At 44.4% G+C, this 20,246-nt stretch overlaps 32 non-coding genes across 32 annotated transcripts; all 32 read left to right on the forward strand.

Annotated features, from left to right (window-relative positions):
• Window positions 1-2,355: 2,355 nt before the first annotated feature.
• On the forward strand, window positions 2,356-2,468 carry LOC134569942 (U5 spliceosomal RNA). The gene has a single exon (XR_010084604.1). It is a non-coding gene; the product is annotated as a U5 spliceosomal RNA (small nuclear RNA).
• Window positions 2,469-2,923: 455 nt separating this feature from the next.
• Window positions 2,924-3,037, forward strand: LOC134570093 (U5 spliceosomal RNA). Its single transcript, XR_010084743.1, has one exon. It is a non-coding gene; the product is annotated as a U5 spliceosomal RNA (small nuclear RNA).
• A 454-nt stretch (window positions 3,038-3,491) lies between these two features.
• On the forward strand, window positions 3,492-3,605 carry LOC134569617 (U5 spliceosomal RNA). The gene has a single exon (XR_010084290.1). It is a non-coding gene; the product is annotated as a U5 spliceosomal RNA (small nuclear RNA).
• Window positions 3,606-4,058: 453 nt separating this feature from the next.
• Window positions 4,059-4,172, forward strand: LOC134570422 (U5 spliceosomal RNA). The gene has a single exon (XR_010085052.1). It is a non-coding gene; the product is annotated as a U5 spliceosomal RNA (small nuclear RNA).
• A 454-nt stretch (window positions 4,173-4,626) lies between these two features.
• Window positions 4,627-4,740, forward strand: LOC134570423 (U5 spliceosomal RNA). Its single transcript, XR_010085053.1, has one exon. It is a non-coding gene; the product is annotated as a U5 spliceosomal RNA (small nuclear RNA).
• Window positions 4,741-5,195: 455 nt separating this feature from the next.
• On the forward strand, window positions 5,196-5,309 carry LOC134570094 (U5 spliceosomal RNA). Its single transcript, XR_010084744.1, has one exon. It is a non-coding gene; the product is annotated as a U5 spliceosomal RNA (small nuclear RNA).
• A 454-nt stretch (window positions 5,310-5,763) lies between these two features.
• Window positions 5,764-5,877, forward strand: LOC134569618 (U5 spliceosomal RNA). The gene has a single exon (XR_010084291.1). It is a non-coding gene; the product is annotated as a U5 spliceosomal RNA (small nuclear RNA).
• Window positions 5,878-6,330: 453 nt separating this feature from the next.
• On the forward strand, window positions 6,331-6,444 carry LOC134570424 (U5 spliceosomal RNA). Its single transcript, XR_010085054.1, has one exon. It is a non-coding gene; the product is annotated as a U5 spliceosomal RNA (small nuclear RNA).
• A 454-nt stretch (window positions 6,445-6,898) lies between these two features.
• On the forward strand, window positions 6,899-7,012 carry LOC134570426 (U5 spliceosomal RNA). Its single transcript, XR_010085055.1, has one exon. It is a non-coding gene; the product is annotated as a U5 spliceosomal RNA (small nuclear RNA).
• Window positions 7,013-7,465: 453 nt separating this feature from the next.
• Window positions 7,466-7,579, forward strand: LOC134569937 (U5 spliceosomal RNA). The gene has a single exon (XR_010084599.1). It is a non-coding gene; the product is annotated as a U5 spliceosomal RNA (small nuclear RNA).
• Window positions 7,580-8,041: 462 nt separating this feature from the next.
• Window positions 8,042-8,155, forward strand: LOC134570427 (U5 spliceosomal RNA). The gene has a single exon (XR_010085056.1). It is a non-coding gene; the product is annotated as a U5 spliceosomal RNA (small nuclear RNA).
• A 455-nt stretch (window positions 8,156-8,610) lies between these two features.
• Window positions 8,611-8,723, forward strand: LOC134569943 (U5 spliceosomal RNA). Its single transcript, XR_010084605.1, has one exon. It is a non-coding gene; the product is annotated as a U5 spliceosomal RNA (small nuclear RNA).
• Window positions 8,724-9,178: 455 nt separating this feature from the next.
• On the forward strand, window positions 9,179-9,292 carry LOC134570095 (U5 spliceosomal RNA). Its single transcript, XR_010084745.1, has one exon. It is a non-coding gene; the product is annotated as a U5 spliceosomal RNA (small nuclear RNA).
• Window positions 9,293-9,747: 455 nt separating this feature from the next.
• On the forward strand, window positions 9,748-9,860 carry LOC134569525 (U5 spliceosomal RNA). Its single transcript, XR_010084200.1, has one exon. It is a non-coding gene; the product is annotated as a U5 spliceosomal RNA (small nuclear RNA).
• A 454-nt stretch (window positions 9,861-10,314) lies between these two features.
• LOC134569519 (U5 spliceosomal RNA) lies at window positions 10,315-10,428 on the forward strand. Its single transcript, XR_010084194.1, has one exon. It is a non-coding gene; the product is annotated as a U5 spliceosomal RNA (small nuclear RNA).
• A 461-nt stretch (window positions 10,429-10,889) lies between these two features.
• LOC134569861 (U5 spliceosomal RNA) lies at window positions 10,890-11,003 on the forward strand. The gene has a single exon (XR_010084526.1). It is a non-coding gene; the product is annotated as a U5 spliceosomal RNA (small nuclear RNA).
• A 454-nt stretch (window positions 11,004-11,457) lies between these two features.
• On the forward strand, window positions 11,458-11,571 carry LOC134569619 (U5 spliceosomal RNA). The gene has a single exon (XR_010084292.1). It is a non-coding gene; the product is annotated as a U5 spliceosomal RNA (small nuclear RNA).
• A 453-nt stretch (window positions 11,572-12,024) lies between these two features.
• Window positions 12,025-12,138, forward strand: LOC134570428 (U5 spliceosomal RNA). Its single transcript, XR_010085057.1, has one exon. It is a non-coding gene; the product is annotated as a U5 spliceosomal RNA (small nuclear RNA).
• Window positions 12,139-12,592: 454 nt separating this feature from the next.
• Window positions 12,593-12,706, forward strand: LOC134570429 (U5 spliceosomal RNA). Its single transcript, XR_010085058.1, has one exon. It is a non-coding gene; the product is annotated as a U5 spliceosomal RNA (small nuclear RNA).
• Window positions 12,707-13,159: 453 nt separating this feature from the next.
• Window positions 13,160-13,273, forward strand: LOC134569938 (U5 spliceosomal RNA). Its single transcript, XR_010084600.1, has one exon. It is a non-coding gene; the product is annotated as a U5 spliceosomal RNA (small nuclear RNA).
• Window positions 13,274-13,735: 462 nt separating this feature from the next.
• On the forward strand, window positions 13,736-13,849 carry LOC134570430 (U5 spliceosomal RNA). Its single transcript, XR_010085059.1, has one exon. It is a non-coding gene; the product is annotated as a U5 spliceosomal RNA (small nuclear RNA).
• Window positions 13,850-14,304: 455 nt separating this feature from the next.
• Window positions 14,305-14,417, forward strand: LOC134569526 (U5 spliceosomal RNA). Its single transcript, XR_010084201.1, has one exon. It is a non-coding gene; the product is annotated as a U5 spliceosomal RNA (small nuclear RNA).
• A 454-nt stretch (window positions 14,418-14,871) lies between these two features.
• Window positions 14,872-14,985, forward strand: LOC134569520 (U5 spliceosomal RNA). Its single transcript, XR_010084195.1, has one exon. It is a non-coding gene; the product is annotated as a U5 spliceosomal RNA (small nuclear RNA).
• A 462-nt stretch (window positions 14,986-15,447) lies between these two features.
• On the forward strand, window positions 15,448-15,561 carry LOC134569894 (U5 spliceosomal RNA). Its single transcript, XR_010084557.1, has one exon. It is a non-coding gene; the product is annotated as a U5 spliceosomal RNA (small nuclear RNA).
• Window positions 15,562-16,016: 455 nt separating this feature from the next.
• Window positions 16,017-16,128, forward strand: LOC134569981 (U5 spliceosomal RNA). Its single transcript, XR_010084638.1, has one exon. It is a non-coding gene; the product is annotated as a U5 spliceosomal RNA (small nuclear RNA).
• Window positions 16,129-16,562: 434 nt separating this feature from the next.
• LOC134569818 (U5 spliceosomal RNA) lies at window positions 16,563-16,676 on the forward strand. Its single transcript, XR_010084485.1, has one exon. It is a non-coding gene; the product is annotated as a U5 spliceosomal RNA (small nuclear RNA).
• A 454-nt stretch (window positions 16,677-17,130) lies between these two features.
• On the forward strand, window positions 17,131-17,244 carry LOC134569856 (U5 spliceosomal RNA). Its single transcript, XR_010084521.1, has one exon. It is a non-coding gene; the product is annotated as a U5 spliceosomal RNA (small nuclear RNA).
• Window positions 17,245-17,698: 454 nt separating this feature from the next.
• On the forward strand, window positions 17,699-17,812 carry LOC134570257 (U5 spliceosomal RNA). The gene has a single exon (XR_010084897.1). It is a non-coding gene; the product is annotated as a U5 spliceosomal RNA (small nuclear RNA).
• Window positions 17,813-18,264: 452 nt separating this feature from the next.
• LOC134569447 (U5 spliceosomal RNA) lies at window positions 18,265-18,378 on the forward strand. Its single transcript, XR_010084124.1, has one exon. It is a non-coding gene; the product is annotated as a U5 spliceosomal RNA (small nuclear RNA).
• A 454-nt stretch (window positions 18,379-18,832) lies between these two features.
• On the forward strand, window positions 18,833-18,944 carry LOC134569982 (U5 spliceosomal RNA). The gene has a single exon (XR_010084639.1). It is a non-coding gene; the product is annotated as a U5 spliceosomal RNA (small nuclear RNA).
• Window positions 18,945-19,378: 434 nt separating this feature from the next.
• LOC134569819 (U5 spliceosomal RNA) lies at window positions 19,379-19,492 on the forward strand. The gene has a single exon (XR_010084486.1). It is a non-coding gene; the product is annotated as a U5 spliceosomal RNA (small nuclear RNA).
• Window positions 19,493-19,946: 454 nt separating this feature from the next.
• LOC134569719 (U5 spliceosomal RNA) lies at window positions 19,947-20,060 on the forward strand. Its single transcript, XR_010084388.1, has one exon. It is a non-coding gene; the product is annotated as a U5 spliceosomal RNA (small nuclear RNA).
• Window positions 20,061-20,246: the final 186 nt, after the last annotated feature.

A 20,246-nucleotide genomic window follows, 5' to 3' on the forward strand; every position in this document is an offset into this window, starting at 1 on the left:
GAAGGTCTTCGGTATCTTCCGATACCTCCGCCTTTTCTCCTCCTCCTCTTTCTTGGCGTCCTTCTTGTCCTCCTCTTTTAAATCTAAGAATTCCTCCAGGGGAAGAAGGGAAAATATTTCCACGAATTCCCCTTTCGCAATCTTCTCTTTCACCTCCCCTTTCAAATGGCAACCTAACGGCCCCGCGAAGGACACATGTACATTCTGACGCGCTGCGTCCGCAATGTCCCCACCCGTCACGTCAAGTACCCCGTCCCCCGCCGACGATCCATCGGGCTTATCAGTGGGCCTTGTTTCCTCCCCATTACCACCTGTCACTCCTGAGGTCGCCCTCTCCAACCCAGACCCGCTGCCGTCACCTGCTGACCAAACCTTATCGAACCTAAGTGGTTCCCTATCCTCTGACCATGAATCTATGAATGACTTCAAACAACAGTGTATGAATGTCCCAGGGTGTGGTGTAGAGGAAGACTCACCGCTGATGCCCCTGGCCGCCGCAGGCCGCGGGGTTGCAGTCCCTCCATCCGCCATTTCAGACACTGGAGCTCCCAATAGTCGCCGACTCCTGCCCGCCTGGTCCCGCCTCGGAACCGCTGGTGAGTTACTCCGTGACCTGTAAGGAGAAGACATCCTGGGTAGTCTGCCCGAGTAGCTCCCTACCCGCCCTTCCTCCCCACGCTCTTCTCCGACTGCCCTGGATCCTCTCCTCAGCTCCCTCCGACCTCCCTTGCTGTGTCCTCCCCGCCGCTGCTCCCTGAAGCTCCTCTCCGAAGATCCCGATGCACTGCGCCTCCTGCTCCGCCTCCCTTCCTCTGACCTGGATCTCCTTCTCCTCTCCCTGGCGCTGAACCTTGACTCGCTGCGGCCTAGCCGTGAATGGCTCCTGTCCCTGCTCTCCTGTCTTCCTGACCAGCTCCTGTCACTGCTGCACCTGGCGCTGCTGCTGCGCCGCTCGCCGCCCTGGCCCCTTACTGCCGCTTCCCTGTCACTTGGCCGTACCTGAGGGCAGCCGGATGGGCCCCCCCGCTCTATACTGCCGCCCCTTGCTTCCCTGTGGCGCGTCGAACCCACCGGCTCTCCCACAGCCGCTGCGCCGGGCCTCTCTCCGGCCGCCCTGTCTGACTCCGCCAGGACCCCCTGGGATAGGCCGCCTGTCGCCTTCCTAGCTCCCGAAAACCTTTGAGCTGCCCGACCCGCTCCGCTGCTTTCTCCTCCCATTCCACTGTGCTCAGTTCTGATCCTCTCTCCAGCCGCCCCTTCGGATCCCCTGCTGACCTGGTCTCCCCGCAATGCCTGGCGGACCGCTTGTACTATGGGAACCCGTTTTGCGTTCCCCTTTTGCCCCTCAGTGATACCGCTGGAGGTTGACTCACCGGGACGCTCCGTCTGTTGCCCACTGGCCGCGTGGGTGATGCCATCCGCAGCCGCATGGTCCGCTGGCGTTGCAGCACTCCCACTTCCTGCTGTCCCGCCGGCCGCCATTACGCGGGGCGCCTTTGGACCTCGTGGCCTCCGCTTCGCGCCCGCTGTCGCCTGCCCGGCGGGTCCGCCCGATGGCGCCCGCCGCACTCCGTCCTCCGCCGCTGTGCTCGGTCCGGCAGCCGACCCGCCGACCGCCGAAGGGCTCCTCCGCCGCCGGGCCGCCGGGGCCTCCCCTGGGCTCAACCTCTGCGGCGGCCTGGTCCTCCGCGCTGACCTCCTCTCCGGTCCCTCCGCGTGGGTGGCAGCAGCCCCGATCTGTTCATGCAGCCACGCCATTCCTCTGTCACGAACCGCCGCCCGAACTCCGTCCAGAATCTCCTCCAGTGACGCCATTACCTGCAGAGGGAGAAAAAAGAAAAGAACTCCGCCGACCAGCCACAAGTGACAGGTCAGTGCAATTCAGATTAACTGGCTCCTCACTTAAGATGGCCGCCTATTTACACTACCTGACTCCTCCCCTACTTAGCCCCACCCTAAACCATCCCATAATTTTCCACCTGCCCACTTCCTGGCCTTGTCAAGGCCCACTCCCCTGTTTCACTGTTCCATGGGCTTCATGCCTCAGGCTCTGGCATTCTTGACAGCTGCAGGGCTCTGCCGAGAGACCAAGCATGCATTTAGGGGCGTGTCAGCAGTGGGCATGCCTCATTTGAATACCCATGTTGCACTGCAAGCAGCTGTGCTCCTCTTCCCTTTGCTGTTAATATGATACAAGCTTAAAAAAACACCAGATATTTTGTCTTTTTTTACATATTTAGTGGGGTCATTAATATTTATGGCAGATTCTCCAAGTTACAGTTTAATGTAGGGTTGCTCACCATACGTGTAAAAGGCAGGTTCCGCACCTTGCCTGCTGTCAGATGGATGGTCTTTATACTCTGGTTTCTCTTCAGATTGAATAAATCTTTGCCTTTTACTAAAGATTTCCGTGGAGAGGAACGACCATGAGTTTCACTCAATTTTTTCAGGCCCAGTTTACACTGGCTGTGCTAAACTTGTACAAAAGTAGAAGAAACTTCTTAAACAGAGATCCAAGAGGATCTAAGCACCAAGTTGTTGCAAAAAAAAGAAAAAGTTTTGGCTCCCTATTTATGATGTCAGCATCTTTGACTGCGGGCAAAGCATGCCTCAGGCTCTGGCATTCTTGACAGCTGCAGGGCTCTGCCGAGAGACCAAGCATGCATCTAGGGGCGTGTCAGCAGTGGGCATGCCTCATTTGAATACCCATGTTGCACTGCAAGCAGCTGTGCTCCTCTTCCCTTTGCTGTTAATATGATACAATCTTAAAAAAAACCCAGATATTTTTTCTTTTTTTTACATATTTAGTGGGGTCATTAATATTTATGGCAGATTCTCCAAGTTACAGTTTAATGTAGGGTTGCTCACCATACGTGTAAAAGGCAGGTTCCGCACCTTGCCTGCTGTCAGATGGATGGACTTTATACTCTGGTTTCTCTTCAGATCGAATAAATCTTTCGCCTTTTACTAAAGATTTCCGTGGAGAGGAACGACCATGAGTTTCACTCAATTTTTTCAGGCCCAGTTTACACTGGCTGTGCTAAACTTGTACAAAAGTAGAAGAAACTTCTTAAACAGAGATCCAAGAGGTTCTAAGCACCAAGCTGTTGCGAAAAAAAGAAAAAGTTTTGGATCCCTATTTATGATGTCAGCATCTTTGACTGCGGGCAAAGCATGTCTCAGGCTCTGGCATTCTTGACAGCTGCAGGGCTCTGCCGAGAGACCAAGCATGCATTTAGGGGCGTGTCAGCAGTGGGCATGCCTCATTTGAATACCCATGTTGCACTGCAAGCAGCTGTGCTCCTCTTCCCTTTGCTGTTAATATGATACAAGCGTAAAAAAACACCAGATATTTTGTCTTTTTTTACATATTTAGTGGGGTCATTAATATTTATGGCAGATTCTCCAAGTTACAGTTTAATGTAGGGTTGCTCACCATACGTGTAAAAGGCAGGTTCCGCACCTTGCCTGCTGTCAGATGGATGGACTTTATACTCTGGTTTCTCTTCAGATTGAATAAATCTTTTGCCTTTTACTAAAGATTTCCGTGGAGAGGAACGAACACGAGTTTCACTCAATTTTTTCAGGCCCAGTTTACACTGGCTGTGCTAAACTTGTACAAAAGTAGAAGAAACTTCTTAAACAGAGATCCAAGAGGTTCTAAGCACCAAGCTGTTGCGAAAAAAAGAAAAAGTTTTGGTTCCCTATTTATGATGTCAGCATCTTTGACTGCGGGCAAAGCATGCCTCAGGCTCTGGCATTCTTGACAGCTGCAGGGCTCTGCCGAGAGACCAAGCATGCATTTAGGGGTGTGTCAGCAGTGGGCATGCCTCATTTGAATACCCATGTTGCACTGCAAGCAGCTGTGCTCCTCTTCCCTTTGCTGTTAATATGATACAAGCTTAAAAAAAAACAGAGATTTTTTCTTTTTTTACATATTTAGTGGGGTCATTAATATTTATGGCAGATTCTCCAAGTTACAGCTTAATGTAGGGTTGCTCACCATACGTGTGAAAGGCAGGTTCCACACCTTGCCTGCTGTCAGATGGATGGACTTTATACTCTGGTTTCTCTTCAGATCGAATAAATCTTTCGCCTTTTACTAAAGATTTCCGTGGAGAGGAACGAACACGAGTTTCACTCAATTTTTTCAGGCCCAGTTTACACTGGCTGTGCTAAACTTGTACAAAAGTAGAAGAAACTTCTTAAACAGAGATCCAAGAGGTTCTAAGCACCAAGCTGTTGCGAAAAAAAGAAAAAGTTTTGGTTCCCTATTTATGATGTCAGCATCTTTGACTGCGGGCAAAGCATGCCTCAGGCTCTGGCATTCTTGACAGCTGCAGGGCTCTGCCGAGAGACCAAGCATGCATTTAGGGGCGTGTCAGCAGTGGGCATGCCTCATTTGAATACCCATGTTGCACTGCAAGCAGCTGTGCTCCTCTTCCCTTTGCTGTTAATATGATACAAGCGTAAAAAAACACCAGATATTTTGTCTTTTTTTACAAATTTAGTGGGGTCATTAATATTTATGGCAGATTCTCCAAGTTACAGTTTAATGTAGGGTTGCTCACCATACATGTAAAAGGCAGGTTCCGCACCTTGCCTGCTGTCAGATGGATGGACTTTATACTCTGGTTTCTCTTCAGATCGAATAAATCTTTCGCCTTTTACTAAAGATTTCCGTGGAGAGGAACGAACACGAGTTTCACTCAATTTTTTCAGGCCCAGTTTACACTGGCTGTGCTAAACTTGTACAAAAGTAGAAGAAACTTCTTAAACAGAGATCCAAGAGGTTCTAAGCACCAAGCTGTTGCGAAAAAAAGAAAAAGTTTTGGATCCCTATTTATGATGTCAGCATCTTTGACTGCGGGCAAAGCATGCCTCAGGCTCTGGCATTCTTGACAGCTGCAGGGCTCTGCCGAGAGACCAAGCATGCATTTAGGGGCGTGTCAGCAGTGGGCATGCCTCATTTGAATACCCATGTTGCACTGCAAGCAGCTGTGCTCCTCTTCCCTTTGCTGTTAATATGATACAATCTTAAAAAAAACCCAGATATTTTTTCTTTTTTTTACATATTTAGTGGGGTCATTAATATTTATGGCAGATTCTCCAAGTTACAGTTTAATGTAGGGTTGCTCACCATACGTGTAAAAGGCAGGTTCCGCACCTTGCCTGCTGTCAGATGGATGGACTTTATACTCTGGTTTCTCTTCAGATCGAATAAATCTTTCGCCTTTTACTAAAGATTTCCGTGGAGAGGAACGACCATGAGTTTCACTCAATTTTTTCAGGCCCAGTTTACACTGGCTGTGCTAAACTTGTACAAAAGTAGAAGAAACTTCTTAAACAGAGATCCAAGAGGTTCTAAGCACCAAGCTGTTGCGAAAAAAAGAAAAAGTTTTGGATCCCTATTTATGATGTCAGCATCTTTGACTGCGGGCAAAGCATGTCTCAGGCTCTGGCATTCTTGACAGCTGCAGGGCTCTGCCGAGAGACCAAGCATGCATTTAGGGGCGTGTCAGCAGTGGGCATGCCTCATTTGAATACCCATGTTGCACTGCAAGCAGCTGTGCTCCTCTTCCCTTTGCTGTTAATATGATACAAGCGTAAAAAAACACCAGATATTTTGTCTTTTTTTACATATTTAGTGGGGTCATTAATATTTATGGCAGATTCTCCAAGTTACAGTTTAATGTAGGGTTGCTCACCATACGTGTAAAAGGCAGGTTCCGCACCTTGCCTGCTGTCAGATGGATGGACTTTATACTCTGGTTTCTCTTCAGATTGAATAAATCTTTTGCCTTTTACTAAAGATTTCCGTGGAGAGGAACGAACACGAGTTTCACTCAATTTTTTCAGGCCCAGTTTACACTGGCTGTGCTAAACTTGTACAAAAGTAGAAGAAACTTCTTAAACAGAGATCCAAGAGGTTCTAAGCACCAAGCTGTTGCGAAAAAAAGAAAAAGTTTTGGTTCCCTATTTATGATGTCAGCATCTTTGACTGCGGGCAAAGCATGCCTCAGGCTCTGGCATTCTTGACAGCTGCAGGGCTCTGCCGAGAGACCAAGCATGCATTTAGGGGTGTGTCAGCAGTGGGCATGCCTCATTTGAATACCCATGTTGCACTGCAAGCAGCTGTGCTCCTCTTCCCTTTGCTGTTAATATGATACAAGCTTAAAAAAAAACAGAGATTTTTTCTTTTTTTACATATTTAGTGGGGTCATTAATATTTATGGCAGATTCTCCAAGTTACAGCTTAATGTAGGGTTGCTCACCATACGTGTGAAAGGCAGGTTCCACACCTTGCCTGCTGTCAGATGGATGGACTTTATACTCTGGTTTCTCTTCAGATCGAATAAATCTTTCGCCTTTTACTAAAGATTTCCGTGGAGAGGAACGAACACGAGTTTCACTCAATTTTTTCAGGCCCAGTTTACACTGGCTGTGCTAAACTTGTACAAAAGTAGAAGAAACTTCTTAAACAGAGATCCAAGAGGTTCTAAGCACCAAGCTGTTGCGAAAAAAAGAAAAAGTTTTGGTTCCCTATTTATGATGTCAGCATCTTTGACTGCGGGCAAAGCATGCCTCAGGCTCTGGCATTCTTGACAGCTGCAGGGCTCTGCCGAGAGACCAAGCATGCATTTAGGGGCGTGTCAGCAGTGGGCATGCCTCATTTGAATACCCATGTTGCACTGCAAGCAGCTGTGCTCCTCTTCCCTTTGCTGTTAATATGATACAAGCGTAAAAAAACACCAGATATTTTGTCTTTTTTTACAAATTTAGTGGGGTCATTAATATTTATGGCAGATTCTCCAAGTTACAGTTTAATGTAGGGTTGCTCACCATACATGTAAAAGGCAGGTTCCGCACCTTGCCTGCTGTCAGATGGATGGACTTTATACTCTGGTTTCTCTTCAGATCGAATAAATCTTTCGCCTTTTACTAAAGATTTCCGTGGAGAGGAACGAACACGAGTTTCACTCAATTTTTTCAGGCCCAGTTTACACTGGCTGTGCTAAACTTGTACAAAAGTAGAAGAAACTTCTTAAACAGAGATCCAAGAGGTTCTAAGCACCAAGCTGTTGCGAAAAAAAGAAAAAGTTTTGGATCCCTATTTATGATGTCAGCATCTTTGACTGCGGGCAAAGCATGCCTCAGGCTCTGGCATTCTTGACAGCTGCAGGGCTCTGCCGAGAGACCAAGCATGCATTTAGGGGCGTGTCAGCAGTGGGCATGCCTCATTTGAATACCCATGTTGCACTGCAAGCAGCTGTGCTCCTCTTCCCTTTGCTGTTAATATGATACAAGCTTAAAAAAAAACAGAGATTTTTTCTTTTTTTACATATTTAGTGGGGTCATTAATATTTATGGCAGATTCTCCAAGTTACAGCTTAATGTAGGGTTGCTCACCATACGTGTAAAAGGCAGGTTCCGCACCTTGCCTGCTGTCAGATGGATGGATTTTATACTATGGTTTCTCTTCAGATCGAATAAATCTTTCGCCTTTTACTAAAGATTTCCGTGGAGAGGAACGACCACGAATTTCACTCAATTTTTTCAGGCCCAGTTTACACTGGCTGTGCTAAACTTGTACAAAAGTAGAAGAAACGTCTTAAACAGAGATCCAAGAGGTTCTAAGCACCAAGCTGTTGCGAAAAAAAGAAAAAGTTTTGGTTCCCTATTTATGATGTCAGCATCTTTGACTGCGGGCAAAGCATGCCTCAGGCTCTGGCATTCTTGACAGCTGCGGGGCTCTGCCGAGAGACCAAGCATGCATTTAGGGGCGTGTCAGCAGTGGGCATGCCTCATTTGAATACCCATGTTGCACTGCAAGCAGCTGTGCTCCTCTTCCCTTTGCTGTTAACATGATACAAGCTAAAAAAAAAAAAAAAAAAAAGATATTTTTTTCTTTTTTTACATATTTAGTGGGGTCATTAATATTTATGGCAGATTCTCCAAGTTAAAGCTTAATGTAGGGTTGCTCACCATACGTGTGAAAGGCAGGTTCCACACCTTGCCTGCTGTCAGATGGATGGACTTTATACTCTGGTTTCTCTTCAGATCGAATAAATCTTTCGCCTTTTACTAAAGATTTCCGTGGAGAGGAACGAACACGAGTTTCACTCAATTTTTTCAGGCCCAGTTTACACTGGCTGTGCTAAACTTGTACAAAAGTAGAAGAAACTTCTTAAACAGAGATCCAAGAGGTTCTAAGCACCAAGCTGTTGCGAAAAAAAGAAAAAGTTTTGGTTCCCTATTTATGATGTCAGCATCTTTGACTGCGGGCAAAGCATGCCTCAGGCTCTGGCATTCTTGACAGCTGCAGGGCTCTGCCGAGAGACCAAGCATGCATTTAGGGGCGTGTCAGCAGTGGGCATGCCTCATTTGAATACCCATGTTGCACTGCAAGCAGCTGTGCTCCTCTTCCGTTTGCTGTTAATATGATACAAGCTTAAAAAACCCCCCAGATATTTTTTCTTTTTTTACATATTTAGTGGGGTCATTAATATTTATGGCAGATTCTCCAAGTTACAGTTTAATGTAGGGTTGCTCACCATACGTGTAAAAGGCAGGTTCCGCACCTTGCCTGCTGTCAGATGGATGGTCTTTATACTCTGGTTTCTCTTCAGATTGAATAAATCTTTGCCTTTTACTAAAGATTTCCGTGGAGAGGAACGACCATGAGTTTCACTCAATTTTTTCAGGCCCAGTTTACACTGGCTGTGCTAAACTTGTACAAAAGTAGAAGAAACTTCTTAAACAGAGATCCAAGAGGATCTAAGCACCAAGTTGTTGCAAAAAAAAGAAAAAGTTTTGGCTCCCTATTTATGATGTCAGCATCTTTGACTGCGGGCAAAGCATGCCTCAGGCTCTGGCATTCTTGACAGCTGCAGGGCTCTGCCGAGAGACCAAGCATGCATCTAGGGGCGTGTCAGCAGTGGGCATGCCTCATTTGAATACCCATGTTGCACTGCAAGCAGCTGTGCTCCTCTTCCCTTTGCTGTTAATATGATACAATCTTAAAAAAAACCCAGATATTTTTTCTTTTTTTTACATATTTAGTGGGGTCATTAATATTTATGGCAGATTCTCCAAGTTACAGTTTAATGTAGGGTTGCTCACCATACGTGTAAAAGGCAGGTTCCGCACCTTGCCTGCTGTCAGATGGATGGACTTTATACTCTGGTTTCTCTTCAGATCGAATAAATCTTTCGCCTTTTACTAAAGATTTCCGTGGAGAGGAACGACCATGAGTTTCACTCAATTTTTTCAGGCCCAGTTTACACTGGCTGTGCTAAACTTGTACAAAAGTAGAAGAAACTTCTTAAACAGAGATCCAAGAGGTTCTAAGCACCAAGCTGTTGCGAAAAAAAGAAAAAGTTTTGGTTCCCTATTTATGATGTCAGCATCTTTGACTGCGGGCAAAGCATGCCTCAGGCTCTGGCATTCTTGACAGCTGCAGGGCTCTGCCGAGAGACCAAGCATGCATTTAGGGGCGTGTCAGCAGTGGGCATGCCTCATTTGAATACCCATGTTGCACTGCAAGCAGCTGTGCTCCTCTTCCGTTTGCTGTTAATATGATACAAGCTTAAAAAAACCCCCAGATATTTTTTCTTTTTTTACATATTTAGTGGGGTCATTAATATTTATGGCAGATTCTCCAAGTTACAGCTTAATGTAGGGTTGCTCACCATACGTGTAAAAGGCAGGTTCCGCACCTTGCCTGCTGTCAGATGGATGGGCTTTATACTCTGGTTTCTCTTCAGATTGAATAAATCTTTTGCCTTTTACTAAAGATTTCCGTGGAGAGGAACAAACACGAGTTTCACTCAATTTTTCAGGCCCAGTTTACACTGGCTGTGCTAAACTTGTACAAAAGTAGAAGAAACTTCTTAAACAGAGATCCAAGAGGTTCTAAGCACCAAGCTGTTGCGAAAAAAAGAAAAAGTTTTGGTTCCCTATTTATGATGTCAGCATCTTTGACTGCGGGCAAAGCATGCCTCAGGCTCTGGCATTCTTGACAGCTGCAGGGCTCTGCCGAGAGACCAAGCATGCATTTAGGGGTGTGTCAGCAGTGGGAATGCCTCATTTGAATACCCATGTTGCACTGCAAGCAGCTGTGCTCCTCTTCCCTTTGCTGTTAATATGATACAAGCGTAAAAAAACACCAGATATTTTGTCTTTTTTTACATATTTAGTGGGGTCATTAATATTTATGGCAGATTCTCCAAGTTACAGTTTAATGTAGGGTTGCTCACCATACATGTAAAAGGCAGGTTCCGCACCTTGCCTGCTGTCAGATGGATGGACTTTATACTCTGGTTTCTCTTCAGATCGAATAAATCTTTCGCCTTTTACTAAAGATTTCCGTGTAGAGGAACGACCACGAGTTTCACTCAATTTTTTCAGGCCCAGTTTACACTGGCTGTGCTAAACTTGTACAAAAGTAGAAGAAACTTCTTAAACAGAGATCCAAGAGGTTCTAAGCACCAAGCTGTTGCGAAAAAAAGAAAAAGTTTTGGATCCCTATTTATGATGTCAGCATCTTTGACTGCGGGCAAAGCATGCCTCAGGCTCTGGCATTCTTGACAGCTGCAGGGCTCTGCCGAGAGACCAAGCATGCATTTAGGGGCGTGTCAGCAGTGGGCATGCCTCATTTGAATACCCATGTTGCACTGCAAGCAGCTGTGCTCCTCTTCCCTTTGCTGTTAACATGATACAAGCTAAAAAAAAAAAAAAAAAAGATATTTTTTTCTTTTTTTTACATATTTAGTGGGGTCATTAATATTTATGGCAGATTCTCCAAGTTACAGCTTAATGTAGGGTTGCTCACCATACGTGTGAAAGGCAGGTTCCACACCTTGCCTGCTGTCAGATGGATGGACTTTATACTCTGGTTTCTCTTCAGATCGAATAAATCTTTCGCCTTTTACTAATGATTTCCGTGGAGAGGAACGACCATGAGTTTCACTCAATTTTTTCAGGCCCAGTTTACACTGGCTGTGCTAAACTTGTACAAAAGTAGAAGAAACTTCTTAAACAGAGATCCAAGAGGTTCTAAGCACCAAGCTGTTGCGAAAAAAAGAAAAAGTTTTGGATCCCTATTTATGATGTCAGCATCTTTGACTGCGGGCAAAGCATGTCTCAGGCTCTGGCATTCTTGACAGCTGCAGGGCTCTGCCGAGAGACCAAGCATGCATTTAGGGGCGTGTCAGCAGTGGGCATGCCTCATTTGAATACCCATGTTGCACTGCAAGCAGCTGTGCTCCTCTTCCCTTTGCTGTTAATATGATACAAGCGTAAAAAAACACCAGATATTTTGTCTTTTTTTACATATTTAGTGGGGTCATTAATATTTATGGCAGATTCCCCAAGTTACAGTTTAATGTAGGGTTGCTCACCATACGTGTAAAAGGCAGGTTCCGCACCTTGCCTGCTGTCAGATGGATGGACTTTATACTCTGGTTTCTCTTCAGATTGAATAAATCTTTTGCCTTTTACTAAAGATTTCCGTGGAGAGGAACGAACACGAGTTTCACTCAATTTTTTCAGGCCCAGTTTACACTGGCTGTGCTAAACTTGTACAAAAGTAGAAGAAACTTCTTAAACAGAGATCCAAGAGGTTCTAAGCACCAAGCTGTTGCGAAAAAAAGAAAAAGTTTTGGTTCCCTATTTATGATGTCAGCATCTTTGACTGCGGGCAAAGCATGCCTCAGGCTCTGGCATTCTTGACAGCTGCAGGGCTCTGCCGAGAGACCAAGCATGCATTTAGGGGTGTGTCAGCAGTGGGCATGCCTCATTTGAATACCCATGTTGCACTGCAAGCAGCTGTGCTCCTCTTCCCTTTGCTGTTAATATGATACAAGCTTAAAAAAAAACAGAGATTTTTTCTTTTTTTACATATTTAGTGGGGTCATTAATATTTATGGCAGATTCTCCAAGTTACAGCTTAATGTAGGGTTGCTCACCATACGTGTGAAAGGCAGGTTCCACACCTTGCCTGCTGTCAGATGGATGGACTTTATACTCTGGTTTCTCTTCAGATCGAATAAATCTTTCGCCTTTTACTAAAGATTTCCGTGGAGAGGAACGAACACGAGTTTCACTCAATTTTTTCAGGCCCAGTTTACACTGGCTGTGCTAAACTTGTACAAAAGTAGAAGAAACTTCTTAAACAGAGATCCAAGAGGTTCTAAGCACCAAGCTGTTGCGAAAAAAAGAAAAAGTTTTGGTTCCCTATTTATGATGTCAGCATCTTTGACTGCGGGCAAAGCATGCCTCAGGCTCTGGCATTCTTGACAGCTGCAGGGCTCTGCCGAGAGACCAAGCATGCATTTAGGGGCGTGTCAGCAGTGGGCATGCCTCATTTGAATACCCATGTTGCACTGCAAGCAGCTGTGCTCCTCTTCCCTTTGCTGTTAATATGATACAAGCGTAAAAAAACACCAGATATTTTGTCTTTTTTTACAAATTTAGTGGGGTCATTAATATTTATGGCAGATTCTCCAAGTTACAGTTTAATGTAGGGTTGCTCACCATACATGTAAAAGGCAGGTTCCGCACCTTGCCTGCTGTCAGATGGATGGACTTTATACTCTGGTTTCTCTTCAGATCGAATAAATCTTTCGCCTTTTACTAAAGATTTCCGTGGAGAGGAACGAACACGAGTTTCACTCAATTTTTTCAGGCCCAGTTTACACTGGCTGTGCTAAACTTGTACAAAAGTAGAAGAAACTTCTTAAACAGAGATCCAAGAGGTTCTAAGCACCAAGCTGTTGCGAAAAAAAGAAAAAGTTTTGGATCCCTATTTATGATGTCAGCATCTTTGACTGCGGGCAAAGCATGCCTCAGGCTCTGGCATTCTTGACAGCTGCAGGGCTCTGCCGAGAGACCAAGCATGCATTTAGGGGCGTGTCAGCAGTGGGCATGCCTCATTTGAATACCCATGTTGCACTGCAAGCAGCTGTGCTCCTCTTCCCTTTGCTGTTAATATGATTCAAGCTTAAAAAAAAACAGAGATTTTTTCTTTTTTTACATATTTAGTGGGGTCATTAATATTTATGGCAGATTCTCCAAGTTACAGCTTAATGTAGGGTTGCTCACCATACGTGTAAAAGGCAGGTTCCGCACCTTGCCTGCTGTCAGATGGATGGATTTTATACTATGGTTTCTCTTCAGATCGAATAAATCTTTCGCCTTTTACTAAAGATTTCCGTGGAGAGGAACGACCACGAATTTCACTCAATTTTTTCAGGCCCAGTTTACACTGGCTGTGCTAAACTTGTACAAAAGTAGAAGAAACGTCTTAAACAGAGATCCAAGAGGTTCTAAGCACCAAGCTGTTGCGAAAAAAAGAAAAAGTTTTGGTTCCCTATTTATGATGTCAGCATCTTTGACTGCGGGCAAAGCATGCCTCAGGCTCTGGCATTCTTGACAGCTGCGGGGCTCTGCCGAGAGACCAAGCATGCATTTAGGGGCGTGTCAGCAGTGGGCATGCCTCATTTGAATACCCATGTTGCACTGCAAGCAGCTGTGCTCCTCTTCCCTTTGCTGTTAACATGATACAAGCTAAAAAAAAAAAAAAAAAAAAGATATTTTTTTCTTTTTTTACATATTTAGTGGGGTCATTAATATTTATGGCAGATTCTCCAAGTTAAAGCTTAATGTAGGGTTGCTCACCATACGTGTGAAAGGCAGGTTCCACACCTTGCCTGCTGTCAGATGGATGGACTTTATACTCTGGTTTCTCTTCAGATCGAATAAATCTTTCGCCTTTTACTAAAGATTTCCGTGGAGAGGAACGAACACGAGTTTCACTCAATTTTTTCAGGCCCAGTTTACACTGGCTGTGCTAAACTTGTACAAAAGTAGAAGAAACTTCTTAAACAGAGATCCAAGAGGTTCTAAGCACCAAGCTGTTGCGAAAAAAAGAAAAAGTTTTGGTTCCCTATTTATGATGTCAGCATCTTTGACTGCGGGCAAAGCATGCCTCAGGCTCTGGCATTCTTGACAGCTGCAGGGCTCTGCCGAGAGACCAAGCATGCATTTAGGGGCGTGTCAGCAGTGGGCATGCCTCATTTGAATACCCATGTTGCACTGCAAGCAGCTGTGCTCCTCTTCCGTTTGCTGTTAATATGATACAAGCTTAAAAAAACCCCCAGATATTTTTTCTTTTTTTACATATTTAGTGGGGTCATTAATATTTATGGCAGATTCTCCAAGTTACAGCTTAATGTAGGGTTGCTCACCATACGTGTAAAAGGCAGGTTCCGCACCTTGCCTGCTGTCAGATGGATGGGCTTTATACTCTGGTTTCTCTTCAGATTGAATAAATCTTTTGCCTTTTACTAAAGATTTCCGTGGAGAGGAACAAACACGAGTTTCACTCAATTTTTCAGGCCCAGTTTACACTGGCTGTGCTAAACTTGTACAAAAGTAGAAGAAACTTCTTAAACAGAGATCCAAGAGGTTCTAAGCACCAAGCTGTTGCGAAAAAAAGAAAAAGTTTTGGTTCCCTATTTATGATGTCAGCATCTTTGACTGCGGGCAAAGCATGCCTCAGGCTCTGGCATTCTTGACAGCTGCAGGGCTCTGCCGAGAGACCAAGCATGCATTTAGGGGTGTGTCAGCAGTGGGAATGCCTCATTTGAATACCCATGTTGCACTGCAAGCAGCTGTGCTCCTCTTCCCTTTGCTGTTAATATGATACAAGCGTAAAAAAACACCAGATATTTTGTCTTTTTTTACATATTTAGTGGGGTCATTAATATTTATGGCAGATTCTCCAAGTTACAGTTTAATGTAGGGTTGCTCACCATACATGTAAAAGGCAGGTTCCGCACCTTGCCTGCTGTCAGATGGATGGACTTTATACTCTGGTTTCTCTTCAGATCGAATAAATCTTTCGCCTTTTACTAAAGATTTCCGTGTAGAGGAACGACCACGAGTTTCACTCAATTTTTTCAGGCCCAGTTTACACTGGCTGTGCTAAACTTGTACAAAAGTAGAAGAAACTTCTTAAACAGAGATCCAAGAGGTTCTAAGCACCAAGCTGTTGCGAAAAAAAGAAAAAGTTTTGGATCCCTATTTATGATGTCAGCATCTTTGACTGCGGGCAAAGCATGCCTCAGGCTCTGGCATTCTTGACAGCTGCAGGGCTCTGCCGAGAGACCAAGCATGCATTTAGGGGCGTGTCAGCAGTGGGCATGCCTCATTTGAATACCCATGTTGCACTGCAAGCAGCTGTGCTCCTCTTCCCTTTGCTGTTAACATGATACAAGCTAAAAAAAAAAAAAAAAAAAGATATTTTTTTCTTTTTTTTACATATTTAGTGGGGTCATTAATATTTATGGCAGATTCTCCAAGTTAAAGCTTAATGTAGGGTTGCTCACCATACGTGTGAAAGGCAGGTTCCACACCTTGCCTGCTGTCAGATGGATGGACTTTATACTCTGGTTTCTCTTCAGATCGAATAAATCTTTCGCCTTTTACTAATGATTTCCGTGGAGAGGAACGAACACGAGTTTCACTCAATTTTTTCAGGCCCAGTTTACACTGGCTGTGCTAAACTTGTACAAAAGTAGAAGAAACTTCTTAAACAGAGATCCAAGAGGTTCTAAGCACCAAGCTGTTGCGAAAAAAAGAAAAAGTTTTGGTTCCCTATTTATGATGTCAGCATCTTTGACTGCGGGCAAAGCATGCCTCAGGCTCTGGCATTCTTGACAGCTGCAGGGCTCTGCCGAGAGACCAAGCATGCATTTAGGGGCGTGTCAGCAGTGGGCATGCCTCATTTGAATACCCATGTTGCACTGCAAGCAGCTGTGCTCCTCTTCCCTTTGCTGTTAATATGATACAAGCTTAAAAAAAACCCCAGATATTTTTTCTTTTTTTACATATTTAGTGGGGTCATTAATATTTATGGCAGATTCTCCAAGTTACAGCTTAATGTAGGGTTGCTCACCATACGTGTAAAAGGCAGGTTCCGCACCTTGCCTGCTGTCAGATGGATGGATTTTATACTCTGGTTTCTCTTCAGATTGAATAAATATTTCGCCTTTTACTAAAGATTTCCGTGGAGAGGAACGACCACGAGTTTACACTGGCTGTGCTAAACTTGTACAAAAGTAGAAGAAACGTCTTAAACAGAGATCCAAGAGGTTCTAAGCACCAAGCTGTTGCGAAAAAAAGAAAAAGTTTTGGTTCCCTATTTATGATGTCAGCATCTTTGACTGCGGGCAAAGCATGCCTCAGGCTCTGGCATTCTTGACAGCTGCGGGGCTCTGCCGAGAGACCAAGCATGCATTTAGGGGCGTGTCAGCAGTGGGCATGCCTCATTTGAATACCCATGTTGCACTGCAAGCAGCTGTGCTCCTCTTCCCTTTGCTGTTAACATGATACAAGCTAAAAAAAAAAAAAAAGATATTTTTTTCTTTTTTTACATATTTAGTGGGGTCATTAATATTTATGGCAGATTCTCCATGTTAAAGCTTAATGTAGGGTTGCTCACCATACGTGTGAAAGGCAGGTTCCACACCTTGCCTGCTGTCAGATGGATGGACTTTATAATCTGGTTTCTCTTCAGATCGAATAAATCTTTCGCCTTTTACTAAAGATTTCCGTGGAGAGGAACGAACACGAGTTTCACTCAATTTTTTCAGGCCCAGTTTACACTGGCTGTGCTAAACTTGTACAAAAGTAGAAGAAACTTCTTAAACAGAGATCCAAGAGGTTCTAAGCACCAAGCTGTTGCGAAAAAAAGAAAAAGTTTTGGATCCCTATTTATGATGCCAACATCTTTGACTGCGGGCAAAGCATGCCTCAGGCTCTGGCATTCTTGACAGCTGCAGGGCTCTGCCGAGAGACCAAGCATGCATTTAGGGGCGTGTCAGCAGTGGGCATGCCTCATTTGAATACCCATGTTGCACTGCAAGCAGCTGTGCTCCTCTTCCCTTTGCTGTTAATATGATACAAGCGTAAAAAAACACCAGATATTTTGTCTTTTTTTACATATTTAGTGGGGTCATTAATATTTATGGCAGATTCTCCAAGTTACAGTTTAATGTAGGGTTGCTCACCATACGTGTAAAAGGCAGGTTCCGCACCTTGCCTGCTGTCAGATGGATGGACTTTATATTCTGGTTTCTCTTCAGATTGAATAAATCTTTTGCCTTTTACTAAAGATTTCCGTGGAGAGGAACGAACACGAGTTTCACTCAACTTTTTCAGGCCCAGTTTACACTGGCTGTGCTAAACTTGTACAAAAGTAGAAGAAACTTCTTAAACAGAGATCCAAGAGGTTCTAAGCACCAAGCTGTTGCGAAAAAAAGAAAAAGTTTTGGTTCCCTATTTATGATGTCAGCATCTTTGACTGCGGGCAAAGCATGCCTCAGGCTCTGGCATTCTTGACAGCTGCAGGGCTTTGCCGAGAGACCAAGCATGCATTTAGGGGTGTGTCAGCAGTGGGCATGCCTCATTTGAATACCCATGTTGCACTGCAAGCAGCTGTGCTCCTCTTCCCTTTGCTGTTAATATGATACAAGCGTAAAAAAACACCAGATATTTTGTCTTTTTTTACATATTTAGTGGGGTCATTAATATTTATGGCAGATTCTCCAAGTTAAAGCTTAATGTAGGGTTGCTCACCATACGTGTAAAAGGCAGGTTCCGCACCTTGCCTGCTGTCAGATGGATGGACTTTATACTCTGGTTTCTCTTCAGATCGAATAAATCTTTCGCCTTTTACTAAAGATTTCCGTGGAGAGGAACGACCACGAGTTTCACTCAATTTTTTCAGGCCCAGTTTACACTGGCTGTGCTAAACTTGTACAAAAGTAGAAGAAACTTCTTAAACAGAGATCCAAGAGGTTCTAAGCAGCAAGCTGTTGCGAAAAAAAGAAAAAGTTTTGGATCCCTATTTATGATGTCAGCATCTTTGACTGCGGGCAAAGCATGCCTCAGGCTCTGGCATTCTTGACAGCTGCAGGGCTCTGCCGAGAGACCAAGCATGCATTTAGGGGCGTGTCAGCAGTGGGCATGCCTCATTTGAATACCCATGTTGCACTGCAAGCAGATGTGCTCCTCTTCCCTTTGCTGTTAATATGATACAAGCTTAAAAAAAACAGAGATTTTTTCTTTTTTTACATATTTAGTGGGGTCATTAATATTTATGGCAGATTCTCCAAGTTACAGCTTAATGTAGGGTTGCTCACCATACGTGTAAAAGGCAGGTTCCGCACCTTGCCTGCTGTCAGATGGATGGATTTTATACTCTGGTTTCTCTTCAGATCGAATAAATCTTTCGCCTTTTACTAAAGATTTCCGTGGAGAGGAACAACCATGCGTTTCACTCAATTTTTTCAGGCCCAGTTTACACTGGCTGTGCTAAACTTGTACAAAAGTAGAAGAAACTTCTTAAACAGAGATCCAAGAGGTTCTAAGCACCAAGCTGTTGCGAAAAAAAGAAAAAGTTTTGGCTCCCTATTTATGATGTCAGCATCTTTGACTGCGGGCAAAGCATGCCTCAGGCTCTGGCATTCTTGACAGCTGCAGGGCTCTGCCGAGAGACCAAGCATGCATTTAGGGGCGTGTCAGCAGTGGGCATGCCTCATTTGAATACCCATGTTGCACTGCAAGCAGCTGTGCTCCTCTTCCCTTTGCTGTTAATATGATACAAGCTTAAAAAAAAAACAGAGATTTTTTTCTTTTTTTACATATTTAGTGGGACATTAATATTTTTGGCAGATTCTCCAAGTTACAGCTTAATGTAGGGTTGCTCACCATACGTGTAAAAGGCAGGTTCCGCACCTTGCCTGCTGTCAGATGGATGGATTTTATACTCTGGTTTCTCTTCAGATTGAATAAATATTTCGCCTTTTACTAAAGATTTCCGTGGAGAGGAACGACCACGAGTTTACACTGGCTGTGCTAAACTTGTACAAAAGTAGAAGAAACGTCTTAAACAGAGATCCAAGAGGTTCTAAGCACCAAGCTGTTGCGAAAAAAAGAAAAAGTTTTGGTTCCCTATTTATGATGTCAGCATCTTTGACTGCGGGCAAAGCATGCCTCAGGCTCTGGCATTCTTGACAGCTGCGGGGCTCTGCCGAGAGACCAAGCATGCATTTAGGGGCGTGTCAGCAGTGGGCATGCCTCATTTGAATACCCATGTTGCACTGCAAGCAGCTGTGCTCCTCTTCCCTTTGCTGTTAACATGATACAAGCTAAAAAAAAAAAAAAAGATATTTTTTTCTTTTTTTACATATTTAGTGGGGTCATTAATATTTATGGCAGATTCTCCATGTTAAAGCTTAATGTAGGGTTGCTCACCATACGTGTGAAAGGCAGGTTCCACACCTTGCCTGCTGTCAGATGGATGGACTTTATAATCTGGTTTCTCTTCAGATCGAATAAATCTTTCGCCTTTTACTAAAGATTTCCGTGGAGAGGAACGAACACGAGTTTCACTCAATTTTTTCAGGCCCAGTTTACACTGGCTGTGCTAAACTTGTACAAAAGTAGAAGAAACTTCTTAAACAGAGATCCAAGAGGTTCTAAGCACCAAGCTGTTGCGAAAAAAAGAAAAAGTTTTGGATCCCTATTTATGATGCCAACATCTTTGACTGCGGGCAAAGCATGCCTCAGGCTCTGGCATTCTTGACAGCTGCAGGGCTCTGCCGAGAGACCAAGCATGCATTTAGGGGCGTGTCAGCAGTGGGCATGCCTCATTTGAATACCCATGTTGCACTGCAAGCAGCTGTGCTCCTCTTCCCTTTGCTGTTAATATGATACAAGCGTAAAAAAACACCAGATATTTTGTCTTTTTTTACATATTTAGTGGGGTCATTAATATTTATGGCAGATTCTCCAAGTTACAGTTTAATGTAGGGTTGCTCACCATACGTGTAAAAGGCAGGTTCCGCACCTTGCCTGCTGTCAGATGGATGGACTTTATACTCTGGTTTCTCTTCAGATTGAATAAATCTTTTGCCTTTTACTAAAGATTTCCGTGGAGAGGAACGAACACGAGTTTCACTCAACTTTTTCAGGCCCAGTTTACACTGGCTGTGCTAAACTTGTACAAAAGTAGAAGAAACTTCTTAAACAGAGATCCAAGAGGTTCTAAGCACCAAGCTGTTGCGAAAAAAAGAAAAAGTTTTGGTTCCCTATTTATGATGTCAGCATCTTTGACTGCGGGCAAAGCATGCCTCAGGCTCTGGCATTCTTGACAGCTGCAGGGCTTTGCCGAGAGA

This window comes from Pelobates fuscus, chromosome 7, assembly GCF_036172605.1.
Source record: "Pelobates fuscus isolate aPelFus1 chromosome 7, aPelFus1.pri, whole genome shotgun sequence".
NCBI lineage: Eukaryota > Metazoa > Chordata > Amphibia > Anura > Pelobatidae > Pelobates > Pelobates fuscus.